The sequence below is a fragment of the Balaenoptera ricei genome, chromosome 2 (genome assembly GCF_028023285.1).
Source record: "Balaenoptera ricei isolate mBalRic1 chromosome 2, mBalRic1.hap2, whole genome shotgun sequence".
NCBI lineage: Eukaryota > Metazoa > Chordata > Mammalia > Artiodactyla > Balaenopteridae > Balaenoptera > Balaenoptera ricei.
Window position 1 is genome coordinate 143,490,739 of NC_082640.1, and position 23,773 is coordinate 143,514,511.

A 23,773-nucleotide genomic window follows, 5' to 3' on the forward strand; every position below is an offset into this window, starting at 1 on the left:
GTACCTCCTTTTGAGGGCAAAGATTTGTAAGATAGGACTTAAAATGTATGACCCACAAAAGAAAAACTGATAAATCTGACTTTATCAAAAGAGATTTGGGCCTCTATGAGACACAGATCAAGGGCGCAAGCCAAACTTGTCTAGATCTCAAAAGGGTAGGGGGATCCCAGCTACCATGTGGGTTATATTAAGCTTTACTCAAGCCATTCTGATAGGGCTTGCTGGGTTTAGATAAGCAGTTGAAAACTTTGTATCAGAGCCTGAAGGATTTTTTTGGATAAACTCTCAGTGTCTGTTTTGCTGTACTCACCAACACCATCCCATGATGACGTTAGTTCCACTCATTAAATTCCCTTTTTTCCCTGCCCTTTGTAAAGGCTTATACAACCAATGTAATCTTTCTCTCTCTCTGTCTCTCTCTCTCCGTCTCTCTCTCTCTCTCTCTCCTTCTTCTCCTTTTTTTTTTCCATCTCCTCTGTACTACCTTCCTCTTAGTTTCTACTTCTTTATGAATTTTCTGCCTTTATTGCCTTCAGCATTATTTTATGTAAAGCATTTCTCCCCTTCCCCAAAGGACCACTAATTACGCAGAATAAAAGCTAAGTTAAGATCGGTTTTAAAATATTCAGCTTTTTTTTACCCCGACAAATGTGAAATCCAGACTTCAAATAATTTGTTTAAATGGTAACACTAATGGGAGTGGCTTGGATCCAGCGTTTACTGAGTTACCACCTGAAAAACAAACAAAGAGATAAAGAACTAACCCAAAGGTTTAGCTAATTTATGAATGAGAGCCTTGAATCAATTCACATAAAGAACACAGCTGTCCCCACGGTATCCTCCTGTTGCTACCTCTAAGTTTGTAGTGTTTCACAGTCAATGCCAACATGCAATGTGCGATGTTACTCCAGGCAGGCACAGTGCTGAACGGACCCCCTGACATGCACAGAAAGGATAAGTGTTATTTTTGTGTTTCTTTTGTTGAGAGTTTTTTTTAAAGTCTGAACTCCATAAACCTAAAAACACAATCAATTCTGAGACAGACGTAAAAGTCTTCTGCAATTCTCTCTCTAGACAGAACAAATATAGGCAGCTTCCAAAGCAAAAAATAACTGTCGTAACATGGAAACCTTTGACTCTCAGTTTTCTCTCTGCACCCTTGCCAGGGATCCAAGAGCAACTTACAATAATGGGGAGAAAACCTTTGAGAACTGGTTCTAAAGGAGGTTATTTTGAAGAAAGTGTAATTGAAAAAAAAAATCATGGCTGGCTGGTTTAGAATTTGCTCATGTAAAATGCATGCGTGTTTGTCTTCTACAATGCACAAAGGATTCCAGTTATAAACCTCCCTCTACCAGTGAGGAGAATTGGTCTACTGGCAAATATATCGAGGGATTTCTCAGCTTAAGTACTGTTTGTCTGTGAAATCTTTTGCAGATGGGGAAAATATTTTAGTCCGTTCTGATGTCCTCCAGATTAGTTTAAAAAAAACAAAAGAAGGAGGAAAAAATTGGACTTATGAGTTGTCAACAATACCATGATCTAATTAAACACACTAGATATTTGGTAGGAAGCCATAATATCCAGCTGATATCAACAACCCTTACTTAAAAGTAAAGAAAGGTGTCCCAAATAATTCAATGATTTCTGGTAGCAAACAGGCAAAGAGAAGGAAGGAAGGAAGGGAGAGAGGGAAGAAGGAAGGAAGGGAGGGAGGAAGGAAGGAAGGGAGGGAGGAAGGAAGGAAGGAAGGAAGAAAGAAAGGAAGGCTCCTCTCATTTTGAAAAGAGAAATTTTGCTGCAGAATGAAACCCATTCATTTGCCACCAGAAGCATCAATTTTCAGCACTTGGGTCACTACTTCTGAATAGGATGCTAGCGGTTTGGCATACATGCTCTTGACAAGGAAAGACTCTGCTTTGAAACCTCAGGTTAGTGTCATATCACCAGGAAATCAACCAACCTGGAAGGCCAAGGGTGTCGTTTGTCTTTAAAGACTAGATGAACCATGGAGGGAAAGATGAGCTCTAGCTCCTAAGTCATGTTAAGGAAAGCACTTGACCCACATTCTCGCATTCTTACCAGGCACTTGATGGTCACAGCATCCACGGTTGGTGAAACACGGGGATAACAATGATGTAAACACGTGGCTGAGTACTCTTTCCGTTTCAATGCAAGCTCCTGGAGGGTAGAGCACACACCTTTGTCCCTGCAGGGGATAATAGAATAGAGAAAAGAAGGAAACCCAGGCTTTGAGAGGTTAAGTAATGTCTGAAGCTCAGATAAGGAGTTAAAGGCAGAGCGGGATTTAAACCTAAGTCATCTGACTACAGGTTCTTAACCCCTGTTCTGTATTACCTCCTCTGTATAGGAGGAGGGCAGCGTTAGGAATACTTGTCGTTGATCGTTTCCAATTTCCAGAGTTCTTTTCCATGATCCATTAGACAACTTCCCTTACTTTACCCCTACCCTCAAATGCTAGTGCAGAGAAAGGCAAAGATGTCCGTCCCCGTGGATCAGACAAAGTAAATAAATGCCAGTCTCCCCAGTACCAGCAGCTTTTCACGGTGACAAAAGCCTGCATCTCTGAAGGGTACTGGGAGGATGGGCTGGGAGGCGTAGGTAGAAGGAGCAGAAATGAGCCCATCAGGATGCAGGAATCAGGATGCATTTTCCTGTTTACCAAGGGATTACTGATTTGGCTTTATTTTGGCAACTCTTCTGTGCTGCTTTTACTGCAGAGAAAGGAAGCTGTGAAGCAGAGAACTGCAGAAAACTCCAAAGTGATTGGAAATAGCCAGGAGACTAAGAGGTTTCGGCTAACAGGAGGAAGGGAGAGAGGTCATAATTTATGCTCCCCCAAGCTCTTGCGGGGGAGAATCTGCTCTGTGTGTCTGACTCCATATGGCTAGCTTTCCAGCCCACAAAGATGGATGAATACAGTGCTGTGTCGGAAGATGAACCACTGCGGAATTAAATGAAAGAAAAAAAAATCTTTCCTTTCTTACTTCAGTATGTAGTTCTAACCTCAAGGGAGCACATTCTCCTATGTATTAGGTATTCACAAAGGTTAACAGATTGTTCTAATGGGCTGCAAAGCGCAAAGGCTACAGGCCATCAACCATAAGGACTAAATGCACTGACATCAGAAACCTCGTGGAAGGGAGTGGTAAGCTGTGAAAGGGCAGCAGCTGGTGAGAGGATGTCCCTGGGGCAGGACCTCAGATGCGCCACTACCAGCCCTGAGCGGTTCAGTCTTTGCCAGTTTTCACCTGTCTCTGTTTCTAGACTCCAACCCCCATCCTCAGTCCAATTTTTATCAAGAGACATTTGCAGTTTTAACAGCTCATTGAAACCCGTCATGCCCACCCTTGTAGACTTGACTTTTTCTATCATTTTATTCTAATCATTTTACTGATCTACGTCTACCTCATTCATCTGAAGAATGTCAGCAATGATTTGTTACACACGTATTTGGTTAGAGTTTCTGCAGAGAAACATCCTGCGTCAAATAAATCAGGGTAGCCAGTGCCCTAACCCTTGAACCAAAGCAGGACTTTTTCCAAGAGACCAACCCTAGGCAAAAAATGCCTTTGCGAGTGTGGAATAAAACTCTTCTTCCGTAGTAATATGCAAAATCATATAAAAGGTTGGAAAGAAAAGTTTTTTATACTTGATTTAATTGCATATTCAAGTACAGTAGTACTCAGTTAGCCCTGAGAATGATATTTTACAGCCCTTCTTTGTCATGATGTCAATTTTGGCTTTTTTTTTTTTTTTTCCTGCAAGGTTTGTGTAAATATAAGAAACCCTAATAGGACAAGTGGGATTAAGGGAAGGTTTTAAGTGAATTCCTTTATGTAGCTCCTGCCCATGTCATAAACTGGTAACAGAGTGTGGGTGGCCAGAAAACCACAAGTAAGGCTAAGCCTGTGTTTTCCAAATCAATTTGATGAGTGTCAACCAGCACTTTTTTTAAGTGAAAAAAAAAAAGGAGAGAGAAAGGAATAGAAAATATCAGTTTATTGCATATAGTATTTTTTTCATAAAGTATTTGCTTCAGTTGTGTCGTGTTATTGGTTCTTAAAATTTATTTATCTCTATGGATCTCATAAAATTTTTTTGGAAAACTACTGGATAGACAGACAGCAGAGAAAATGGCAGTTCCTTTAGATTGAGAGGCTGGATTATTCTGAATGTTGACCATCAAGCTGGGGAGCTAGACTTTATGTAGAATTCTTTGTACTTTCTTAACCATGTAGAGTCCATTTTGCCTTCTTAAGCATATTTTAAGAAATGACATGATAAAGGTGAAGTTTTGTTTTTTTTAAGAACATTATTTTATTTATTTGTTTGTTTGTTTGTTTGTTTATTTATGGCTGTGTTGGGTCTTCGTTTCTGTGCGAGGGCTTTCTCTAGTTGCGGCAAGTGGGGGCCACTCTTCATCGCGGTGCGCGGGCCTCTCATCATCGCGGCCTCTCTTGTTGCGGAGCACAGGCTCCAGATGCGCAGGCTCAGTAATTGTGGCTCACGGGCCCAGTTGCTCCGCGGCATGTGGGATCTTCCCAGACCAGGGCTCGAACCCGTGTCCCCTGCATTGGCAGGCAGATTCTCAACCACTGTGCCACCAGGGAAGCCCCAAAGGTGAAGTTTTTAAAAGAGTTTGGCAGTGTATGGGTGACAGCCTGGGGACAGGGGCAGATACAGAGACTGGACAATCATTGAAGAGTCTCAGAACAGAGACAAATTCTTGCCATCTTAAGCATGCAAGGAATTTTTCAAATGGATTATTGTATAACTCACAAAAATGCTGGGAAATGTAGAGAACCAGGTTGAGGAACTGAGCAGAACTGAAGGGAACTACACAGCAAGAGCCACAGTCTAAATCACCCCCACTGAGCTGGTCTGGGGAGGACACTGCCAGCACAGTGGCTGAACACTGGGCACTGTGGCTTGGCTGACCCAGCATGCTAAGGGCTCCTGTGTGGCACTGAAGACACCCACTGCCACTACAGCAAGGGAATTCTCAACTGTTTCCACCCCTGTAGATTATAGCGCCAGATTTAGTGTCTGGGGTGGGTACTTCTGATTGGCCAAGTTCAGGTGCAGGCACCAGAGCTCTAGCTGCAAGAGAGGCTGAGAGGCAACTCATCTGCCCTTTTTGGTTTCTACGGAAGGAAACGGTCTCTGCCTCTAATGATTCTGAACCCAGTTCCAATGGGTGGGTGTGGGGTTGAGGGAGTGAGGAGTTCCCACACATCACCAAGCAGTTCTCCATGCCAGCTGGGTGTCTACTCAATTCTGACACTATCCACCCAGAGATAGCATCAGATTCCACAGGTTAAGGGCTCAGTCCCACAAGACTGCCCTCCATTTTGGATGCCAGTGGAAAGCCCAAGTTATCACCTGTGCTTCTGACCAGCTGGCTATGGAGCAGAGGTTCCCACAACAGCTTCCTTGGGTTCCATTAATTTGCTAGAGCTGCTCACAGAACTCAGAGAAACATTTTACTTGCTACAGTACCAGTTTATTGTAAAAGGACATAACTTAGGAACAGCCAGATGGAAGAGATGCCTAGGGTAAGGTATGCGGAAATGGCGTGGAGCTTCCACACCCTCTCTGAGCATGCCACTCTCCCCACATCACTTCACCAACCTAGAAGGACTCTGAACCAACCCCCGCCCCCGCCGCTTTGGGGTTTTTATGGAGGCTTCAATACATAGGCACAATTGATTAAATTGTTGGCCGCTGGCAATTGATTCAACCTCCAGCTCTTCTCCCCTCCCTAGAGGACAGAGGGGTTGCGGGTCGTGGAGAGGTGGGGAGCTAGAGAGGAAATGAAAGTTCCCACCTTCTAATCACATGGTTGGGTTCCTTAGCAACCAGCCCTCATCCTTTGGTTACCTATGGTTTTCCAAAAGTCACCTCATTAACATAACAAAAGACACCTTTATTTGCTCTCATCACTTAAGAAAGTCCAAGGGTTTTAGAAGCTCTATGCTAGAAATGGGGACAAAGACCAAATATATATTTCTTAGTATAAATCACAATATCACAGCCTCCCACTGAGACTCACACACTGGAGAACTCTCTAAACACAGAAGAGGAGTTGGTTAGTCATGGACGAGCTAGATGATTGCAGTATTCCAGCTGAGGTGATGAGGGCATGGGGTTGGAAAGAAAGAACCTCAAAGAACTAAAGCAAAAGATTAGTGAAGGAAGAAACACATAGATTTGGTGATGGATTGTGTACAGATGATTAATGATGCGGAATGGAAAAAGCTAACTCTAGGCTTCTGTGCTGGAGGAGATGAGAGATTGGCACTGCAGACAGATATAAGAACGGAGAGAAGAGAAAACTTCTCTCAGTTCACCAACGTTCTCAAGAGCGTTGATGAAGTCATATTAATGGGCCATATGGCTTAATCATTTTTGGAGTAAGTGGCTGAGAATCTTGGAGTTATAGAACTTCTTCGGCTAGACTCATTCTTTAAGATCATCTCTATAGACTAATTGCATAATTACATCACTGTCTTGTGTGTGTCTCTTCTATAGATTGTTCCTTGTGGTTTAATATTCTTGTGGGTTCAGTATTTCCTAAACTAATGTTTCTGTGTAGCCTTGTAGCCTACGTCCTACACCCTTTCAAAATTTATTGTTACATGCATTTTGAACACTCAGACCAGAAAGATCCCTAAAGAATGCTTTATATCTTTTGCAGTTGTAACACTTAACACCCACATGAATCATAATATCCCATGCAGATTCAGCACGTTAAAAGACTCAAGAGCATACGTATAAGGCAAACACAGAAGCACAGAAAAACACGGGATACTACCATTGACTGCCCATTCTTTCCCCTCCCAAGACAAGAAGTTGTCAACTATCTGTCACAGCTCCAAGGCCCTTTATTCTCCCCATTTGTGATTACAACTAGAACTCCATATCCATGGATCAAGTTGATGGGCAAACTTTCTCATTTGTATCATATGTCTCACTACAACTTCTAACTAGACCTAGACCTTGCAGTTTAGAATGTGCAGTGGGTTGAGTTCTTAAGAGAAGATGAAAAGACCAGAGAAGAGAGGCACTCAAATCAGTTTGCAGCAGGTCACATCTAGAAGAATGACTGAAGACCACTCACAGTCCTAACAGCGTTACTTCCCTGGTGCCCCCTTTCCTCATTACTCTTTCCCACCTCCTTGTGTATGCAGAGCTCATTTACCTAGTTCAGATTTCCTTGCTATTAAGATGAAAGCAATATATTGAAGTCTTCTTATTAATTCTGAAGCTCATATTTCCCATCTGACATCATGATCTCTATGCTTCCAAAGTTATGCTCTTTTCCTTTTAGTTCAGGAAAAGAAAGTGGGAAAGTATAAATAAGGAATTGACTTTAATGAGAATTAGGTGAAAATCAAGAGACTTGGGGTGAGGTCAATCTTTTTCAGTTCTGGAATAATATGGAAGGAGACTGAAAACCAGTGCTTTGATGAGTTTAGAATGAGTTCCAATAATTCTTTATGTTCATAATTTAAAAAAATCATACCAAACACGTCACTCCAGAATCCAGTTTTACCTTCCTCTTAAGCTAGCTAGTGCTTGCTGATTCTTGTCACCAACAGGGATTGGTGACTGGACATTATATTCTTAGACCTACCTAGATCAAAGGAAAGATAAAAACAAGATGGCTGAAAAAAACTGCATTTTACATGATTCAGTTGTCAAGAAGTAGTGATATACAGTTGACCTTTGAACAACATGGGTTTGCACTGCACAGGTCCACTTATACAGATTTTTTTCGATAAGTACATACTATAGCCCTACATGATCCAAAGTTGGTTAATCCATGGAGGATGTGGATCCTTCATGGAGGATATGACTATATGGAGGGCTGACTATAAAGTTATATTCAGATTTTTGCACAGAGCGGGAGTCCGTGCCCCATTCCCTCCTTCCCCCGCATTGTTCAAAAGTCAGCTGTATACTGGAAAACACTTAGGATCTTTGCATTTGTGGTCTGTTCTACCTGGAAACTTCTCCTACTCCCCTGGGCCACACCTCTTCATCGTAGTAACTCCTACTCATCCATCTCTTAGATTTCAGCTCAAATGCCATTTCAGCAGGGAAGTCATCCCTGACTGCCGCCCCGCCCCCAGACCAGGTCAAGTACCCTGTTATCATTTCATACCATTTGAGTTTGTACTTGTAGATCTGTTTTCCTACTGCACGTGAGAGTAGGAGTATATCTTTTTGGTTTATTTGTTCTAGTATACTGCACAGTGTTTGGCATATAGTAATTGTTTAATAACTATCTTGTGTATGTATGCATATATTTTTTTTACAAGCAATCATGAATCAGGGTCCTGGGTTCTAATTCTAACCTTGCTTCTAACCATGGAAGAATTTTCTCGTGACCTCGGAAGGATTCTCTTCATCTTGTGCTTGATTTCTTCATTTCTAAAGTGAAGATTTGGGGCTGGCTCATATCTTAGGAATGTCTGCTCCAAATTTCATGGTCCTGAAATGTTTTGTGCAAATAGATTTTTTGGTGAATTAAATAATACTAAACTGTGCCTCTAAGAAAAATTCTACAGTAAATTCTTGATAATAGGTGAAGGTAAGATACCATTTCACCAGTTCAAGCCTATTATCAGGATAGGCAAACATTATTCTGAGCTGAGAGAGGATGCTTATTTTGAAATGTTTGAATATTTCCTGATTTTCTTAGGTTATCAGGTTTTGGGAAATTCAAGCTTGGATAAATTGCTGAGAGCGGGGGTGAGTTGTGGGAGGGCATCTATTAAGGAGAACTGAAAAGGCTGTTACAGGGCCAGCTGGTGGGGAAAATAAGAAAAGGAAATATTTACATACGTACGTACACACATGCATTCTGCCCTGCCTGGGTGGATAGTGAATCCTTTGGAAAAGTGAATAGCTGCATACTAAAGTATGTTGTAAATTCAGACTTTCATCTAATGAGATCCTGAAAGCCCTGTCCAACTACATTTTGAACTCTCTGCATGCTTCTTTGCATCAAATTCCTCATCCCACCACCTTAAAGCCAGTTTTAGAAAGATGCTCTAGTTGAAGACTAGACTCCACAAGAGGCCCTAAGTGGGAATGCATTTCTGCCTCTGATAATGACCAGAAGAAAATATCCTGTGCTAATATTTGAAACTCAGACAAAGGCTGTTGACACTTTTGCCAGTCATTCATAAAATGTCTGAAAGAGCAACTGCAGCCCAACCATCTCGGAACTGTATCACATTTTGCTTTAGGACATTTATCATTCTCTGTTCCTTCCTTGGCTCTGCTTTGATCCCATGGGAGTTTTCATTAAAAACTGAGCTGAAGAGCAGAAGCAATGTCAGTGTTATGAATGGGGACACGTCTCTGATTAGCATCTCCTGTCGGTCTGGGAGAGGCTGAACTGGGATGCTGGGTGAAACGCAAACTCTAGCTGAGAAGCAGCCCTGCGGGGAGAAGGACATGGCGATCAGCTGCTGAGCTGGTATTGTACCAGCACTGCTCAGGTTCACAGCTCCGCCCTGCAGGCCAGTGCCCAGTTAGAGGGCCAAGAGAAGGGTTAGTGGGGCTGCCGCCCCCCAGAATCAATGTCTAACGTACAGCACGGTCAGTAATACTGTATTGTTTATTTGAAAGTTGTGAAGAGAGTAGTTCTTTTTTTTAAATTTATTTATTATCATTTATTTTTTTTGGCTGCGTTGGGTCTTCGTTGCTGCGTGCAGGCTTTCTCTAGTTGTGGCGAGTGGGGGCTACTCTCCGTCGTGGTGCGTGGGCTTCTCATTGCGGTGGCTTCTCTTGTTGCAGAGCACAGGCTCTAGGCGTGTGGGCTTCAGTAGTTGTGGCACGAGGGCTCAGTAGTTGTGGCTCGCGGGCTCTAGAGCGCAGGCTCAGTAGTTGTGGCGCACGGGCTTAGTTGCTCCGCGGCATGGGGGATTTTTGTGGGCTCGAACCCGTGTCCCCTGCATTGGCAGGCGGATTCTTAACCACTGTGCCACAAGGGAAGTCCGAGAGTAGTTCTTAAAAGTTCTCATCACAAGAAAAAAATGGTATAACTGTGTGGTGATGGATCATTTCACAATATATACAAATATTACATCATTATGTTGTACAGCTGAAACTATTGATAATATAATGTTATATGTCAATTATATCTCAATTTTGAAAAAGTATTGCAGTTAATATTAGTGTTCCTGAAAGGTTTTCTATAGATTACGTTTTTATAAGCTAACAAATTTTCTAATGATCAACTATGTTAGAATCATCTACTGGTTTTTTTAAAAGTAATTTAATGCTAATAAAATAGCCTGATTAAAAAACAAAAAAGAATCAATGTCATTCACTGAGGAAGGAAGAAGGGCCCAGCCCAGAGTCCACTGCTCCAGGCCTCCTCTGGTGTGTTGCCCTTGGGGGTACCCCTGGGGGTGCAGTGTAGCTTCTTCCTCTTAGCTACCAGTAACCCTCCAGGCCACGGCAGAGAGACCAGGTCAAGATGCTTAAAGGCTACCACTTCCTGGCCCTTCATCACTCATATCTCTCCTCTCTTCTCCCAGCAGGCTTCAAGAGAAGAGACAGGCTGATATAACAAAACAATTATAACTAGTATTTGTTGAGTGGTTTTGGACCAGCCAATGTGCTAAGCACTCTATACGCTATCTCTTTAATTTGCACAGCAACTTTAAAAATGCTTTAATTCTTTAAAAGTGAGGCACAGAGTGGTTAAATAACTTACTTAAGGTCTCGGGCTGGTCAATAGTGGAGCCAGGATTTGAACCCAGGAGATAGGACTTCACTGTCCACACCTTCACCATATCATCAAGTGACCAATCATCTAGACAAAGCATTGAACACATCCAGCATTTATAGGTGGGTTAATGGGCATGTGGCCCCTGATGAGGCCCATTGCTCGACACAGCAAAGATTAGACCCAGTGGTTCCTGTCTTTACATAATTTACATTACCATATTCTTATCACAAGTATTCTCCCTTTATTTTAGAAAATACTGAATACTGGGAAAATGTAAGGAAATCATTTGCTCAAGATCAAGGATCAATTAGATTTAAGAATGAAGTCAGGCCTTGTAAGACTCCTGCCCCTTATGAGATTCCCGCCATAGAAAAACCTTTCATTGTTTCTGTGACTCATATTTGGGGGCTTATGAAACAGAAATGGGGAAGTCCTGAGTTCTGGAGCATGATTATGAAAGCTCTGTGGTCTGGGAGTTGAAGAGACCTGAGTCTTAGAGAGTTCTCCCTTCACTCATTTGCCCTGGAGCTTGGGTTTCTCATCTGAAAACTGAGGGGTGATGAGATCAGTGATTTTCTCTGATGACACCTTAGAATCACCTGGGAAGCTTCTAAAACTAGAAATGCCTGATTCCAACCCAGGAGTTTCTGACTGCATTTGTCTGGGGAGGGGTCAAGAGAGTCATTTCTTTCTCAAGTTCCCCAGTGATGCTAATGTGTAATTAGATAATCTCTCATTTTTCTGATAGACCTATAATTCTAAGAGTCTGTGCTACAGAATCCCTAGGCCAGGAAACAGGTAATTTCCTACAGAATCTTAGGGTAGTTTTGGTCTCAGAAGCCAGAAGTACAGAAGGTTGAATGAAAAAAATGTGTACACACATATACCGATATATTTGTTCATATGTCTATGTGAGGTGATAGCAATTTCAAGCACAAAATCTGGTCCAGTTTGAGAACTTGGAGCTGCTTCTGCACGAGGCAGTCTTCTCATTCTCTCTAAACTGACATAGAGAAGTTAGCGAAAATCCCTAAAATATTCTAATTTGACTCTAGCCTCTTTTGGCTGGCAAACTATGAAGTGCATTGTTAAGAGTAGAGGTAAGGTTTGAAAGCACTTACCAGTGAAAGCTGTGGAAGAGCCTGAACAGGAGAGTGGGAAGAAATATTTGCTTTATAAATGTATGGCCTCTAAGTCTTTCTTGATATGCCATTCTTTGAATTAAGCCTGGTCTAGAATTCTCTTAGAACAGAGGGTGGGTGGGACAGGTAGGGGATAATGTTAATACATAATATTGCCATTGGTGTACTGGTAAAGGTTTAACAAATGGCTCTTAAGAACAGAAAAAGGCCCTGATTTGTAGCATTTGCCCATTCCTCTCATATAAATATTCCCACTGTGGCTGATTTCAAGCTACCAACCTGATGTCACTGAGTGAAGAATTAAAAAGAGATACACACAATTGACTTTTATAAACCATTGTAAACTGCTCCAGCACACCACTGCTTAGGTTCATAAAACAGAATAGTGTGAATTAATCAATCACATTGACTTTCCTTGTGACTGGGACATCTGAGCAGCCTAAAAGCTGAGGCTTGATGGGGGTGGGTGGGGTAACCAAATGGATGGGGGAGGGCAGGATGAAAGCAGGAAAGAAAGATGGGAGATACGACCTGATCAGTTGTCACTCATTCAATACATGTATTTTTTTTCTTTTTTTTTCTTTTTAAACATCTTTATTAGAGTATAATTGCTTTACAATGGTGTGTCAGTTTCTGCTTTATAACAAAGTGAATCAGTTATACATATACATATATCCCCATATCTCTTCCCTCTTGCATCACCCTCCCTCCCACCCTCCCTATCCCACCCCTCTAGGTGGTCACAAAGCACCGAGCTGATCTCCCTGTGCTATGCGGCTGCTTCCCACTAGCTATCTATTTAATATTTGGTAGTGTATATATGTCCATGCCACTCTCTCACTTTGTCCCAGCTTACCCTTCCCCCTCCCCGTATCCTCAAGTCCATTCTCTAATAGGTCTGCAACTTTATTCCCGTCTTGCCGGTAGGTTCTTCTGACCATTTTCTTTTTTTTTTTTAGATTCCATATATATGTGTTAGCATACGGTATTTGTTTTTCTCTTTCTTTCTGACTTACTTCACTCTGTATGACAGTCTCTAGGTCCATCCACCTCACTACAAATAACTCAATTTCTTTCTTTTTATGGCTGAGTAATATTCCATTGTATATATGTGCCACTTCTTTATCTCTTCATCTGTTGATGGACACTTAGGTTGCTTCCATATCCTGGCAATTGTAAATAGACCTGCAATGAATATTGTGGTACATAACTCTTTTTGAATTATGGTTTTCTCAGGGTATATGCCCAGTAGTGGGATTGCTGGGTCACATGGTAGTTCTATTTTTAACTTTTTAAGGAACCTCCATACTGTTCTCCATAGTGGCTGTATCAATTTACATTCCCATCAACACTGCAAGAGGGTTCCGTTTTCTCCACAACCTCTCCAGCATTTACTGTTTGTAGATTTTTTGATGATGGCCATTCTGACCGGTGTGAGGTAATACCTCACTGTAGTTTTGATTTGTATTTCTCTAATGATTAGTGATGTTGAGCATCCTTTCATGTGTTTGTTGGCCATCTGTATATCTTCTCTAGAGAAATGAGTATTTACGTCTTCTGCTCATTTTTGGATTGGGTTGTTTGTTTTTTGATATTGAGCTGCATGATCTGCTTGTAAATTTTGGAGATTAATCCTTTGTCAGTTGCTTCGTTTGCAAATATTTTCTCCCGTTCTGGGAGTTGTCTTTTCGTCTTGTTTATGGTTTCCTTTGTTGTGCAAAAGATTTTAAGTTTCATTAGGTCTCATTTGTTTATTTTTGTTTTTATTTCCATTTCTCTAGGAGGTGGGTCAAAAAGGATCTTGCTGTGATTTATGTCATGGAGTGTTCTGCCTATGTTTTCCTCTAAGAGTTTGATGGTGTCTGGCCTTACATTTAGGTCTTTAATCCATTTTGAGTTTATTTTTATGTATGGTGTGAGGGAGGGTTCTAATTTCATTCTTTTACATGTAGCTGTCCAGTTTTCCCAGCACCACTTATTGAAGAGGCTGTCTTTTCTCCACTGTATATTCTTGCCTCCTTTATCAAAGACAAGGTGACCATATGTGCATGGGTTTATCTCTGGGCTTTCTATCCGGGTCCATTGATCTATGTTTCTGTTTTTGTGCCAGTACCATACTGTCTTGATTACTGTAGCTTTGTAGGATAGTCTGAAGTCAGGGAGCCTGATTCCTCCAGCTCCATTTTTTGTTCTCAAGATAGGCTATTCAGGGTCTTTTGTGTTTCCATACAAATTGTGAAATTTTTTGTTCTAGTTCTGTGAAAAATGCCAGTGGTAGTTTGATAGGGATTGCATTGAATCTGTAGATTGCTTTGGGTAGCAAAGTGATTTTCACAATGTTGATTCTTCCAACCCAAGAACATGGTATATCTCTCCATCTATTTGTATCATCTTTAATTTCTTTCATCAGTGTCTTATAATTTTCTGCATACAGGTCTTTTGTCTCCTTAGGTAGGTTTATTCCTAGGTATTTTATTCTTTTTGTTGCAATGGTAAGTGGGAGTGTTTCCTTAATTTCACTTTCAGATTTTTCATCATTAGTGTATAGGAATGCAAGAGATTTCTGTGCATTAATTTTGTATCCTGCCACTTCAGCAAATTCATTGATTAGCTCTAGTAGTTTTCTGGTAGCATCTTTAAGATTCTCTATGTATAGCATCATGTCATCTACAAACAGTGACAGCTTTACTTCTTCTTTTCCAATTTGGATTCCTTTTATTTCTTTTTCTTCTCTGATTGCTATGGCTAACACTTCCAAAACTATGTTGAATAATAGTGGTGAGAGTGGGCAACCTTGTCTTGTTCCTGATCTTAGTGGAAATGGTTTCAGTTTTTCACCATTGAGGATGATGTTGGCTGTGGGTTTGTCATATATGGCCTTTATTATGTTGAGGAAAGTTCCCTCTATGCCTACTTTCTGGAGGGTTTTTATCATAAATGGGTGTTGAATTTTGTCGAAAGCTTTCTCTGTATCTATCGAGAGGATCTTATGGTTTTTCTCCTTCAATTTGTTAATATGGTGTATCACGTTGGTTGGTTTGCGTATATTGAAGAATCCTTGCATTCCTGGGATAAACCCCACTTGATCACAGTGTATGATCCTTTTAATGTGCTGTTGGATTCTGTTTGCTAGTGTTTTGTTGCGGATTTTTGCATCTATGTTCATCAGCGATATTGGCCTGTAGTTTTCTTTCTTTGTGACATCTTTGTCTGGTTTTGGTATCAGAGTGATGGTGGCCTCATAGAATGAGTTTGGGAGTCTTCATCCCTCTGCTATATTTTGGAGGAGTTTGAGAAGGATGGGTGTTAGCTCTTCTCTATATGTTTGATAGAATTCGCCTTTGAAGCCATCTGGTCCTGGGCTTTTTTTTGTTGAAAGATTTTTAATCACAGTTTCAATTTCAGTGCTTGTGATTGGTCTGTTCATATTTCCTATTTCTTCCTGGTTCAGTTTCGGAAGGTTGTGCATTTCTAAGAATTTGTCCATTTCTTCCAGGTTGTCCATTTTATTGGCATATAGTTGCTTGTAGTAATCTCTCATGATCCTTTGTATTTCTGGAGTGCCAGTTGTTACTTCTCCTTTTTCATTTCTAATTCTATTGATTTGAGTCTTCTCCCTTTTTTTCTTGATAAGTCTGGCTAATGGTTTATCAATTTTGTTTATCTTCTCAGAGAAGCAGCTTTTAGTTTTATTGATCTTTGCTATCATTTCCTTCATTTCTTTTTCATTTATTTCTGATCTGATCTTTATGATTTCTTTCCTTCTGCTAACTTTGGGGTTTTTTTGTTCTTCTTTCTCTAATTGCTTTAGGTGTAAGGTTAGGTTGTTTATTCGAGATGTTTCCTGTTTCTTGAGGTAGGCTTGTATTGCTATAAACTTCCCTCTTAGAACTGCTTTTGCTGCATCCCATAGGTTTTCGGTTGTCGTGTTTTCATTGTCATTTGTCTCTAGGTATTTTTTAATTTCCTGTTTGAGTTCTTCAGTGATCTCTTGGTTATTAAATAGTGTATTGTTTAACCTCCATGTGTTTGTGTTTCTTACAGATTTTTTCCTGTAATTGATATCTAGTCTCATAGCGTTGTGGTTGGAAAAGATACTTGATATGATTTCAATTTTCTTAAATTTACCAAGGCTTGATCTGTGACCCAAGATATGATCTATCCTGGAGAATGTTCCATGAGCACTTGAGAAGAATGTGTATTCTGTTGTTTTTGGATGGAATGTCCTATAAATATCAATTAAGCCCATCTTGTTTAATGTATCATTTAAAGCTTGTGTTTCCTTATTTATTTTCATTTTGGATGATATGTCCATTGGTGAAAGTGGGGTGTTAAAATCCCCTACTATGATTGTGTTACTGTTGATTTCCCCTTATATGGCTCTTAGTATTTGCCTTATGTATTGAGGTGCTCCTATGTTGGGTGCATAAATATTTACAATTGGGGCTTCCCTGGTGGCGCAGTGGTTGAGAATCTGCCTGCCAATGCAGGGGACACGGGTTCGAGCCTTGGTCTGGGAGGATCCCACATGCCGCGGAGCAACTGGGCCCGTGAGCCACAGTTACTGAGCCTGTGCGTCTGGAGCATGTGCTCCACAGCGGGAGAGGCCGCGACAGTGAGAGGCCCACGCACCGCGATGAAGAGTGGCCCCCGCTTGCCGCAGCTAGAGAGAGTCCTCGCACAGAAACAAAGACCCAACACAGCCAAAAATAAATAGTAAATAAATAAAAATTTAAAAAAAATTTACAATTGTTATATCTTCTTCTTACATTGATCCCTTGATCATTATGGAGTGTCCTTCCTTGTCTCTTGTAACATTCTTTATTTTAAAGTCTATTTTATCTGATATGAGTATTGCTACTCCAGCTTTCTTTTGATTTCCATTTGCATGGAATATCTTTTTCCATCCCCTCACTTTCAGTTGGTATGTGTCCCTAGGTCTGAAGTGAGTCTCATGTAGACAGCATATATACAGGTCTTGTTTTTGTATCCATTCAGCCAGTCTATGTCTTTTGGTTGGAGCATTTAATCCATTTACATTTAAGGTAATTATCAATATGTATGTTCCTATTACCATTTCCTTAATTGTTTTGGCTTTATTATTGTAGGCCTTTTCCTTCTCTTGTGTTTCCTGCCTAGAGAAGTTCCTTTAGCATTTGTTGTAAAGCTGGTTTGGTGGTGCTGAATTCTCTTAGCTTTTGCTTGTCTGTAAAGCTTTTAATTTCTCCATCCAGTCTGAATGAGATCCTTGCTGGGTAGAGTAATCTTGTTTGTAGGTTCTTTTCTTTCATCACTTTAAATATGTTCTGCCACTCCCTTCTGACTTGCAGAGTTTCTGCTGAACAGTCAGCTGTTAACCTTATGGGGATTCCCTTATGTGTTACTCGTTGTTTTCCCTTGCTGCTTTTAATATTTGTTCTTTATATTTAATTTTTGATAGTTTAATATGTGTCTTGGCGTGTTTCTCCTTGGATTTATCCTGTATGGGACTCTCTGTGCTTCCTGGAACTTGATTAACTATTTCCTTTCCCATATTAGGGAAGTTTTCAACTATAATCTCTTCAAATATTTTCTCAGTCCCTTTCTTTTTCTCTTCTTCTTCTGGGACCCCTATAATTCGAATGTTGGTGCATTTAATGTTGTCCCAGAGGTCTCTGAGACTGTCCTCAATTCTTTTCATTCTTTTTTTCTTTATTCTGCTCTGCAGTAGTTATTTCCACTATTTTATCTTCCAGGTCACTTATCCATTCTTCTGCCTCAGTTATTCTGCTTTTGTTCCCTTCTAGAAAATTTTTAATTTCATTTGTTGTGTTGTTCATCTCTGTTTGCTCTTTAGTTCTTCTAGGTCCTCGTTAAACGTTTATTGTATTTTCTCCATTTTATTTCCAAGATTTTGGATCATCTTTACTATCATTATTCTGAATTCTTTTTCAGGTAGACTGCATATTTCCTGTTCATTTGTTAGGTCTGGTGGGTTTTTGCCTTGCTCCTTCATCTGCTGTGTTTTTCTCTGTCTTCTTATTTTGCTTAACTTACTGTGTTTGGGGTCTCCTTTTCACAGGCTGCAGGTTTGTAGTTCCCATTGTTTTTGATGTCTGTCCCCAGTGGCTAAGGTTGGTTCAGAGGGTTGTGTAGGCTTCCTGGTGGAGGGGACTAGTGCCTGTGTTCTGGTGGATGAGGCTGGATCTTATCTTTCTGGTGGGCATTACCACCTCAGTGGTGGGTTTGGGGGTGTCTGTGGCCTTATTATGATTTTAGGCAGCCTCTGTGCTAATGGATGGGGTTGTGTTCCTGTCTTGCTAGTTGTTTGGCGTAGGGTATCCTGCACTGTAGCTTGCTGGTTGTTGAGTGGAGCTGGGTCTTGACGTTGAGATGGAGATCTCTGGGAGATTTTCACTGTTTGATATTATGTGGAGCTTGGAGGTTTCTTGTGGATCAGTGTCCTGAACTTGGCTCTCCCACCTCAGTGGCACAGCCCTGACACCTGGCTGGAGCACCAAGAGCCTGTCCTTCTCACGGCTGCTAGTGTGGGGGGGTCTCCTGCAGAGGCAGGGGGTGGCTGTGGCTCACCGTGAGGACAAGGACACTGGCAGCAGAAGTTCTGGGAAGTACTCCTTGGCGTGAGCCCTCCCAGAGTCCGCCATTAGCCCCATCAAAGCTCCCAGGTAGTCAATACGTGTTTATAAGTAGCTATTATTTGTGAGCTTCTTGGGCACGTGTTTGGTTGTGGATACAATAGCCGTCCATACAGTTGGGAATAGAGTAGATCCTTTCCTTCAACTGGTTTACAATCTGGTGTTGCCCAGAGCTGACTACTGTGTCTTGGACAGCGTTGATGGTGATGGAGAAGGATCCCTACGCAGCTTTTTACACTAAGGAAGCACTAAATGAATCCTTTATAGCTGTATGAAGACTTGTGGATAGGGTTACTGTCTTATCTGATGATCAGATAATCATTAACACGTGATTGTCATGCTGTTAGTGTTTAAGGGAAAAGAGCAGCAATCAATATCGTCATCTTAAGAGGAAAGGTGAAACTTCCCAAATATCATCCCACCACTCATACAGAAGCATTCTGATACCATATTGCAATTGATTGTTCTGTTTAATTTTCTTTGGGCCAACTAACCTTGTTTTGGGGGGGAAACACACCTCAGGCCAGCTGTTCAAGATGATTTGAAGAAGCTTGCTCCAAAACAGCTGTCTTGAATCAGCAGAAAATCTAGCTGCTTAAATGATGATGCATTGTAATACCTGCTGCTTTGAAATAGGCAATAAGTGTTGTTTCCAGGCAGTGCCAGATAACTGAGCAATATATTCACTCATTCATTTGTCAAAGGGTATTCTCAATGCCAGGCCCTGCAGTGAGAACCAGCGCTACAGCAGAGAACTAGAGAGTTATGTTTAAAATAAACTGGAAAGAATCGGGCAATAAAAAGTCAGTAAGCTGTTGTTTACCAACTGTGGAGGTATAAGAAGAAAACAAAGAAGGAGCTATGTTAAAGGAAAACATTGGGAATCTAGTCTTAGATAAGGTGTTCAGGAAAGCCCTGAGCAGATTATATTTTAATCTCAGCATGAAGGAAGAGGAAGCAGCCACCCAAGGTTTGGGGCGAAGGGTGTGGGGAGCCCTGGAGTGCAGACTAAGGAGACCTCCAGGCAGAGAAAATAGTTCATGCACGGACCTAATGCAGGAAAGAGTGTGGTGGATTCAAGAGCTAAAAATAAGACCAGACACATCTATAATGACAGAAAGTAGATTAGTGTTTTCTTGGCCTGGGAAGCTGGGGGAAAATGGGGAGTGGTTGCTAATGGGCAGAGGATTTTGGGGGGAAGTGATAAAATGTCCTAATATTGATTGTGGTGATCGTTGCACAACTCTGTGAATATATTGAAAGCCATTAAATTGTACACTTTAAATGGGTGAATTGTTTGATAGGTGAATTACAACTCAATTAAGCTGGTTTAAGAAAACAACCACCTGAATATTTGGAGCTTAAGGAGCAAGAGCGGTGGAGAGTGAGTGAGACGAAGTCAGAAAATCTCAGGCAGGCTTAGAGCACTTGGGGTCTGTGGGCCTGGTAACGAAGTTGGTTTTTACTTTGGGTTCAAGAGAAGTCATGACACTGGTGGCTGTGTGGACCTGGGGTGGAATGGGAGGGCAAGAGTGGACAGAGAGAATGCTTGGAAAATACTGCAGTAACGTAAGTGAGAAATGTTGGTGTAGGCTAGGTGATGGAAGTGGGTGTGGAGAGAAGTGGGGATTCAAAATACATTTGGGAGAGGGTCCATACTTGATAGGAATTGCTGAAGAATTAAATGTGAGGGATGGGGAGAAATGATATATGAAGGAGAATTCCTTCGAACTTGTGTTCTTTCCTAACTGCAGCTTCTAGATCCTGAGAGCAGAAGACACAAATAAGCAAAGCCTGTGGGCATCCAACCCAGGCCTTCCATTAAGAATTTTGGTCTTGTGTGTGTAGATATTTAGAAGTGGAACTGTTAGTACCGTGTGAGAGTTAATAACCTTGGTACACACTGCCAAATAGTTTTCCAAACCGGTTGTCACAACTTCTACATCCACCAGCAGTGTATGAGACTCTAGATGCCAGAGGGAAGAGGGACGGCATCAAAATGCAATGAGTCTAATTATGCAGTATGTTAGAAGGTGGTAAGTGTTATAGAAAAATAAAACTGGGAAGGAAAGATAACTTTAAAGACTGGGTTTATTTATGTTCCTATTTATCTTCTTCTAAACATATTTCTATTTAATCTATCCAGAGATGATTTAATCATCAGTTAAAGAGAAAATTATTTATTGAGCATTTACTAGGTACCCAGCACTATGTTAGAGATACAGAAGTATAAGGCAAGGTCCACAGCCAGAGAGAGTCGACAATGTAGTTGGAAGTCACAGTGAGCCCTGACCCGGTCAGAGAGTGCGTGTGCGGTGTTGCCCTGGGACAGGCTGTCCCTGTAATAGGAGCTTAGGGCAGGGAGAGAAAAGTGTCAACCCTAGTAATGAAGGGAGGCTCCAGGGGAGAGGTGGATACACGTGCCACAGTGTGACCTTATTTCTTCACATTTTCGTCCTATTTAAAGCCCCTCCCTTATTTTATATTCAAAAGGGACTCATAATATTTTTGTGCAGTTGTAACCTGCCTTTCGGGGGAGATTAGCAAGCCATACCTTGTTTCAGATTTCAATAACATTTGGTGCACTCGTTCTGTCAATGGACACTGAGCTTTGGCCTCACGCCAGGCACTTTTCCAGATGCCAAAGATACACAGACGCCTCAGCAAAAATAATCTCTGCCCTCAAGAAGTTTATGGTCAAGTAGGAGAGATGACATATATATGCACAAACAACTACAACAAAAGAGAAAGTAAAATTCAGCAATTCCACTTTGGGGTATGTAGCTAAAGGAAACGAAATCACTGTGTCAAAGAGATATCTGCACCCCCATGTTCACTGTATCCTTATTTACAATAGCCAAGACATGGAAACAGCCTAAGTGTTCATCAACTTAGGATAAATGGACAAAGAAAATGTGGCATATATACAATGGAATATTATCCAGCCATTAAGAAAAGAAGGAAATTCTGCCATTTGTGACGACATGAATGGACCTTGAGGATATTGTGCTAAGTGAAGTAGGTCAGACAGAGAAAGACAAATACTGTATGCTCTCACTTATACGTGGGATCTAAAAAAAACAAACTCATAAGTACAAAGAACAGGTTGACAGTTGCCAGGGGTAGAGGGTGGAAGGTGGAGGATGAGGGAAACGAGTAGTCAAAAGATACAGGCTTCCAGTTCTGGGGATGTAATGTCCAGCATGGTGACTATAGTTAACATTATTGTATATTGGAGTGGTGCTCAGAGAGTACCCCTTAAAAGTTCCCATCACAAGAAAAAAATTGTTACTATGTGAGTTGATGGATGTTAACTTACTGCGGTGATCATTTTGCAATACAGTTGACCCGTAACAAGGGTTTGAACTGTAGGAGTGCATGTACACGTGGATTTTTTCCGCTAAATATGTGCTACAGTACTACATGATCCGCAGATGGGTGAATGCGAAACCCAGCATAGGGAGAGCCAACCGTAAAGTTGTACGTGGATCTTCAGCTGTCCAGGGTATTGGTGCCCCAACTCCTGCATTGTTCAAAGGTCAACTGTATATACCTATATCAAATCATTATGTTGTATACCTTAAACTAATGCAATATTTTATCACAATTCTATCTCAATAAAATCGGGGGAAAAAAGAGAAAGTAAAATGTCATAAGAAAGGTGTTGGTAAAACATTTCGGGGGTTTGAATGAGATATGTTGAGAGACCAAGTAGCTAAAATTTCACATAAACAGCGCGCACACACACACCCCAGATTAGCTGTTTCTGCGCCCAGTAGTAGAACCCATACTTGGCTGAACGGCTGGGTCTTTTCTTCTCTGTATCTTTCTCACACTCTGAGAGTTAATTCTACAAATGCTGCTCAGAAAGAGAAGCCTTCACTTGAGACCCCTGGCGTCCTGTTGTGGAGTCTAGCAACCCCCAGCGCCATCAGCAGCAGCAAAGCCTTCAGGGCTGAGCCGGGACTGCTGGGCCACCTGCAGCGTGGTGCGGTGCGTGGGTGTGAGCGTGAGGGCAGGGGGTGCAGAAGGAGAAGAGGGAGGTGGAGTGAAGGAAGACGAAGAGGAGACGTCCCTGAGAAGAGGGCTTCAGATGCTCACGCCTTGTCTAGAGTCAGTGGGGAGGGGGGTGTCTCAAGATTTCATGTGTGTATCACACTCTCACACGTAGAGAACACACACATATTGCAGACTGGATCCGAGTCTGCCTTCTTCGTCCCTTCCTCCACCCCGCTTCTGAGGACAGCGGTGAGACAATTATTGCTCTAGGCCCAGTCTTAGACCACAAAATGAAGCCTTGCGCTCCAGAGGGAAGAGTTGCAGAGAAACAGCTGCCAAATTAGCCCTGGATTGTCTACCTCCAAAGAAATATAGCCCTCGCTTGTCTGAAACACTGTTATTTTGGGTATCTGTCATTCACAGTTAAACCTAATTCTGAGACAGAATTTTTTCTGATACAGCATGTTTTTCTTAACAAATTAAAATTTGAAACCCAATTACCAGATGATTTCCATTACATATGATGAGAGCTGATGTGATCTTTCAATATATTTTAAATCTCAAAGCAATTCTGTACTTCAGACAATATGGAGACATTTCAGTAAAGCGGGAAAATTTCTCTTTGAAACTCTCATCTTCCTCCTCCTCTGATCACCGAATTCCACTGTCTCCAAAATAAGTACCATTAGGTTCAGGATGGTCTTTTTAGGTTGATCTTAGCTGGACATTTACAAACACCCGTGAGGATTTTACATAAACCTTTGAAAAAAGTGGTCCTACTACGGATATTATTTGGCAGTTTTTTTCACTGTAGTGAATGTAGAATGAATATCTGTCCATACTGGTGTATTCTTTTCAACCACTTTGAAGTGCTCCAGAAATACGGATGAACCGTCATTAATTAACCAGTTGCCTCCTGATAGGTTTTAAGGTTCTTTCCAATTTTCTGAATCATAAACAGTGTATAATCAGTGATCTTGTGCACATGAGTGAGATTTTGGTGGGATAGATTTCTAGAAGTGAATCTGCAGGGTTTTGACCTTCTGAAGTGGACTTCTACGTTCTTTAAGGATTGCAAGTCGCATGGCAGTTTTTGTTGTTTTGCCTCCCAAGAGCCACTACCAGACGCAGAACTAAAGAATGAGAGTGCCTAGGCATGAAGTTCAAGTGTCCATTTCACACTCTTGTCCTTTTGAGCCTTAGGAGGCTGAGAAAGGGGATGG